Below are 6,871 nucleotides of genomic sequence, written 5' to 3'. Positions count from 1 at the left end.
GATGATACCAGTACTACACAAGTGGGTTTTGTCATTTCCAATGCCAAAAAGTCTTCCAAAGTTCAATTTGCACTACCCAAAATGCCCTTCCAGTTGTACTAATGGGTATTATAAGATTTCTTTTAAATATAATTCTTACCAAAATTATGAGAGCCATTGATCAAGTTAGATGAAAGGTAATGAATGGTTGACAATGAGTTTGCATAGTTTTCTTAAAAAGATAGAGTTTCCTATATAGCCAAGCCCTATATATATACATATATAGGGGACCGCTAAAAAGAAAACCACCTCCAGTTGTAAGAACCGCGAGAACCAGTTCCTAACCATTAGATCAACAAGATGCATGGATGAGATTAAAAGTAACTAAAGTGAATATTAAATATATTTTGTCTTATTATGTCTTTAATATTTTAATCCAAAAGGGTAGTTTAGTAAAATTACTTTTTTTTGTCTTTTTTTGTCTTTATTATTTTTTTATTACTTTTTTGTTTTATTCTACTACTTTTTATTTTTTAAAAATAATTTTTTTATTAAAAGTATTTTTAAATTCAAATTTTTTAATAAGACAAATTTTTTTTGTGCGCCGGTTTTTGCACGCCCGGTTTTTTCAAGCGTTGTTTTTGCTAACGCGCCGTTTTTACGCCAGGATTTTTCAAGCTTCGTTTTTTTAACACGCCGTTTTTTCAAGCGTCATTTTTTAACGCGCCGGATTTTACACGTTTTTTTAACGCGGCGTTTTTTACACTTTTAAACTTTTTACGTTTTACGTAAAACTTTTTACGTTTTACGTAAAAAAATTTACATTTTACGTAAAACTTTTTACGTTTTTACGTTTTACGTAAAACTTTTTACGTTTTTACGTTTTACGTTAAAAATTTTACGTTTTACGTTAAAAAGTTTACGTTTTACGTTAAAGTTTTTACGTTTTACGTTTTACGTAAAAGTTTTTACGTTTTACGTTAAAAAGTTTACGTTTTACCTTAAAAAATTTACGGTTTAACTTTTTTTTTTTACAAAAACTTTTTTATGCAAAAACGAACGCACCCAGAGATCGCAAACTCGGGAGGTGACACAGATATATTATATTGTTATCATCATCGACTAGGGGAAAAAATAAAAAACCAACAAGCCGTACATTCCCGAATCAACAAACAGATTCACATAAACAAGAATCATCTTTCATCAATCAGGATCACAACAATTCAACCCGGTTAACCATCCCGACACCATTCATCTAGCATTTATCATCTTTTAAACATGATCCATATACCTTATTTTGGTCTTAAATTATCATTCATCTTGAACAGGAACAATACCACCTCATTTGTATTAAATACAACAATTGTTTAACAACTTCCAGAATCATCAAATTAATCACACATGTTTACAGGTTCATGGTTAACACTTTCACAAATATTTCAACAATTAATCATTTAGTAAAGAACCATCATACATAATCCATTGACAAACACAAAAACACAAACAGTCGCATAAAAGATTGACCAAAGGGTTTTGAACGGGCGAGTGTGCGGCACTCGTCGGAGCTGACCACCGCTGCTGCCTTTCAAAACCGAGACCCAAACGAAACTGAGCTGATCGGTTTAAACCCTGAACTCGAGCCGAAAGTAAATCTCGAACCGAACATAACTCAGATTTGAGCTAAATAACATCAGCCACAACAAGATCAACATCACTTTCATTCTTAAGGAAATAAAAGGAACCGAAGCAAACCCGAACCAGACCCAAGACCCGTGGTTGACCGAACCAAACCCGCCCTGAGCGGAGACCATAATCTGACCCAAAACAGCTTGACCCGAACCGAAACTTCTAAGAACCGAACCTGCTGGATTTGACCGATGAAACCCCTGAAACCCCTGAAAACCCAAACCAAAACATCATCATCTTCAACATCAACAGTAGCCTAGCATTATCATCTTCAAAGCATCAAAAAAAACGAGGAAAGAAAGAAGAGGGGAAGCCAAATTCTTACCGGAAATTCGACGGGCATTAGAAACACCGCCGTCGCCCCTCACTACCGCCGCCATGAGCGGCGGCGCTGCTCCCAACCTTCGTCTCTCTCTCTCTCCTTCTCTCCAGCCTCTCTCTCTCTCGTCTCTGTGCTTCTCTCTCTCACCTCTCCGTCGTCACCGGACTCCACCAAAACAGTCCAATCGTCGTCATTTTTCAGCATCATCATCATCAGCTTCTATTTTAGGTTAAATTTAAAAGGAAAATCACTAAACAGTAACTGTGTTCATATTGTTTTTCATTTAAATCATTAAATTCCAACATTTACTAAAAAAATATTGAAAATTAAAGGTTTTTTATTCAGGTAAAAAAGGTTTAAAGTAGAAACATAGGCTAAAAATTTAGTAAAACTTACGTGGTAAACAAATGTTATTCCCTTTTTAGGAACATTCTAGGCCATCAATAGTGCAGAAGGTACTTGGTCCATTCAAAAATTCACAACGCAAGGGGAGTCAATGGAATCGGCATCACCTAGGGATGAGCATCTAACACCAAATTCCATGAGTCGCCGCCTCCGCTGGTAAGTGAGGGTGAGAGATGAACTGGGGCCAGGGGTGTTTGTGTTGTGAGTTAATAGTGGAGAACGGCCGGTCGGGGTGACGTCGCCGGTGAGAAATCCGGCGACCGGAGTTAGAGAGAGAAGAGAGTGGGTCTGGTTGTGTGCTATGAATGGAGAAAAAATGAGAAGTGAGAAGATATAAATGAAGAAAGAGGAGAGAGAAGATATAAATGAAGAGAGAGGAGAGAGAAGATATAAATGAAGAGAGATGGTAGGATTTGACATTTGGGGTAAATGACCAAACTACCCTTTTTTCTGATTGGTTGAGAGTGGTTCTCGCGGTTCTTACAAGTGGAGGTGGTTTCTATTTTAGCGGCTCCATATATATATATATATATATATATATATATACTAGCCATTTACCCGCGTGATGCGGCGGGAGTGACGATTTACAATAGAATACTCGTTTACCGTTAGTTTATCACCTATAGGTTTGGCGGGAGTGACAATTTACAATAGGATACTCGTTTACCGTTAGTTTATCACCTATAGGTTTGTTGTTCTTCGATTTCAATATGGCGCGATAAATTGTAGCAAGTGAATTTAGAGAGAAAAATGGCTCAAGATTTTAGGGTTTCATTGTTTAGAGATGTAATCCGGGTCAAGTAGGATCTATTAGTACCTTATGTAATTTAAATTGTAATCTCTTAAAAACTCATAAGTTAATGATTATAAATCATATACATTGCCGAATATAATCTAAAAAAAAGTGTAATTCAAATCATATACATTGCCGAATATAATAAAGTTACCATCTTTATTAAAAAAAAATACAACCTATAACATGTCGGTTTGGACCAACACAACAACACTCCTTTGTCCAACTATTTATACTTGTATTAAACATAACTACAAAAACAACATTAAAATGTTAAGTGTTGAAAAGGTAACGCTGTCTGATTACTTACTGTACGTTGGCAGATATTTACCAATACATATGCTCTAAAGGTCAAGTCAAGATTTGAAACCTGCCAACCGATGGGTCAATATTGTGTTTTATAACAGATGAAGTGATGGCATATCTAGTAAAGTTAACCACATAACCCAACCAACCATTTTCTTGCTACAACTAACTGATTCCGAAGATCCATTTTTAGAGTTCGAAAGCCTATTTTGACCCGTTAGTTAACCCAAACAATGAACTTGAGTGGCAATGCACACAAAGAATAACTTTGCCTTTTGTTGTGCATGACACTTCGTACAAGTGTATACAAGATAATCAATTATGAATACATATTGGTAGCTAGCATCATAAATATGAAATTATCTTGTTTTTGTTGGTCCAATAGTCGTTCCCATTCAAGCATCAGAAATATGTAGGTGGTTTCTAATATATAATCAGAACATGCATACATACATACATCTGTTTTTTTTAAAAGTAGTTCACTACAGCATGATTGCTTTTTATTATAAACTTGAATGGCTATCATTTCAAATCCAGAAAACTGATTTGGGCTCGATTCAAGCCGACCGGTGTCACTGCAGTAGTCATAGAATAGAGTAAGTACGGAAGTTCTTTGTTGCGTCAAACCACAGGTTCAACCTCTGTTCCCTATTACCCTGCATATACTAAACAAACTTGCGATTAGTTTATGCACAGCTATTCATAATCATTTTATCATGAAATAAGGATACCTGAACAAATGTCTCGCTCGACCAATAGTTTCCCTTGACGCATTATGCAAGGTTCGCTCGGTCCAACAACTCAAGCAAATGTTTTCTATGTTTTTTAGGGGGAAGATGGGTGCTTCTCTCCACAGGGCATACAAGACACAGGTTATTGGCGGCAGTCCGCCAAATTTAACATATAAAGTTTTTTTATATGTTAAATATGGCGAGCTGCCGCCAATAACCTATGTTTTGTATGCCCTGGGAGAGAAGCACACATGTTCCCCCTAAAATGCAAAGAAAACATTTGCTTGAGTTGTTGGACCGAGCGAACCTTGCACAGGCTCAGCTTTTGCATCACAGCCTCAAACACTTTCAGTTCAGATAGATTACACAGGCTCAGTTTTTGCATCACAGCCTCAAAACACTTTTACTTCAGACAGATTAAGAACACAAGCTCAGCTTATGCATCATAGACTCAACACTTTTAGTTCAGACAGATTAAGAACACAAGCTCAGCTTTCGCATCACAGCCTCAAACACTTTCAGTTCAGACAGATTAAGAATACAAAATCCGGAGTACACAACAAGAGTAATTTTCCACTAAACTTAAACAACCTTTAAAGCATGATGTACAAGTGTTTTAAGCACAAGAAACACATATGTAACCTCACAGGCTCAGCTTATGCATCATAGCCTTAAAGATAAATCAACATTTAGAACCTAACCTGAGTCGATTCATCACAAAACACATGCGAAAATCCTTCGTAAACCTCAGATTTTCACAAAACCATGACACTTATCAGTCCCAAAAATGAAGGAAAAGATCAAAATATAACAGAATAAAGTAAAATCAAAACTACAAAAACAATTTATCCTTTCACTATGTCATATCTGAAATTAACCTAACTATCATCACCAAAAATACAAATTCAAATATCACAAAACTTTCAACCTAATTTGAAATAACCGCATCTACTAACAAATCCACATCAAGATTAAAGATAAATCAACATCTGTCTTTCAGACATGTACTTTTAGATCTGTGAATCTGTGATAATACTTTTACAACTGGAAGACTCAGACATGTAATTGAGAGATGAACACAAGTACGGGTAAAGCCATGGCTGCAACACACGGTTGCAAAGTGAGAACTATGCAACCTGGATATTGCCCCGCCAAGATGCTACTCGGATCTTCTATGTACCCTCAAAATACAATCATCATCACAGTCTATTGTGTTATGTAACCCCGCTTTAAAGCATGATGTACAAGAGTAATTTTCCACTAAACTTAAACAACCTTTAAAGCATGATGTACAAGTGTTTTAAGCACAAGAAACACATATATAACCTCACAGGCTCAGCTTATGCATCATAGCCTTAACAGTTTCAGTTCAGACATATTAAGAACACAAGCTCAGCTTATGCATCATAGAGTCGACAGGCTCAGCTTATGCATCATAGCCTCACAGGCTCAGCTTATGCATCATAGCCTCACAGGCTCAGCTTATGCATCATAGAACACTTGGGAAACATCCAAGCCATCTAGGTCGTATAACTTAGGACCTTAGTCCGACAACCATCAAACTCTGCCATCTGTCCGGCCCTTAGAAACACCTTTGTCTTACTAATCTGCATGTGACATATAAACAAACAAGTAAACATAAAAAAAATTAAAAAGGTAAATCCTAACTAAAACATCGGATGTAGGAAATAACCGCATCTACTAACAAATCCACATCAAGATTAAAGATAAATCAACATTTAGAACCTAACCTGAGTCGATTCATCACAAAACACATGCGAAAATCCTTCGTAAACCTCAGATTTTCACAAAACCATGACACTTATCAGTCCCAAAAATGAAGGAAAAGATCAAAATATAACAGAATAAAGTAAAATCAAAACTACAAAAACAATTTATCCTTTCACTATGTCATATCTGAAATTAACCTAACTATCATCACCAAAAATACAAATTCAAATATCACAAAACTTTCAACCTAATTTGAAATAACCGCATCTACTAACAAATCCACATCAAAATTAAAGATAAATCAACATTTAGAACCTAACCTGAGTCGATTCATCACAAAACACATGCGAAAATCCTTCGTAAACCTCAGATTTTCACAAAACCATGACACTTATCAGTCCCAAAAATGAAGGAAAAGATCAAAATATAACAGAATAAAGTAAAATCAAAACTACAAAAACAATTTATCCTTTCACTATGTCATATCTGAAATTAACCTAACTATCATCACCAAAAATACAAATTCAAATATCACAAAACTTTCAACATAATTTGAAATAACCGCATCTATCTACTAACAAATCCACATCAAGATTAAAGATAAATCAACATTTAGAACCTAACCTGAGTCGATTCATCACAAAACACATGCGAAAATCCTTCGTAAACCTCAAATTTCGTCGTTCGAACATCCGTCAACCGCTTCACCAGAAAAGTAAGAATCACAAAAGAACATGGTAAGATATATAACACTCATTGCAACAACATCAGAACATCAAACGGATCCCTTGTTCAAATCTGTGGATCCCTTGCCAGATAAAGCTTGTGATAGATCTCATGAAACCCTAGATCTGCTCATCAAACGGATCTGGTGATAGATTCAAACGGATCTGGTGATAGATCTCATGAAACCCTAGA

General features: G+C 35.8%; 1 long non-coding RNA gene across 1 annotated transcript; it reads right to left on the bottom strand.

Annotated features, from left to right (window-relative positions):
* Window positions 1-3,953: 3,953 nt before the first annotated feature.
* LOC110878085 lies at window positions 3,954-4,283 on the bottom strand. Its single transcript, XR_002557638.2, has 2 exons — window positions 4,223-4,283; window positions 3,954-4,147 (listed from the first exon to the last, which is right to left on the bottom strand). It is a non-coding gene; the product is annotated as an uncharacterized LOC110878085 (long non-coding RNA).
* Window positions 4,284-6,871: the final 2,588 nt, after the last annotated feature.

Source organism: Helianthus annuus, chromosome 1 (genome assembly GCF_002127325.2).
Source record: "Helianthus annuus cultivar XRQ/B chromosome 1, HanXRQr2.0-SUNRISE, whole genome shotgun sequence".
In the NCBI taxonomy this organism is placed as follows: domain Eukaryota; kingdom Viridiplantae; phylum Streptophyta; class Magnoliopsida; order Asterales; family Asteraceae; genus Helianthus; species Helianthus annuus.
The sequence above is the reverse complement of the archived record's forward strand: the minus strand, read 5'-3'. Positions and strand labels throughout refer to the sequence as shown.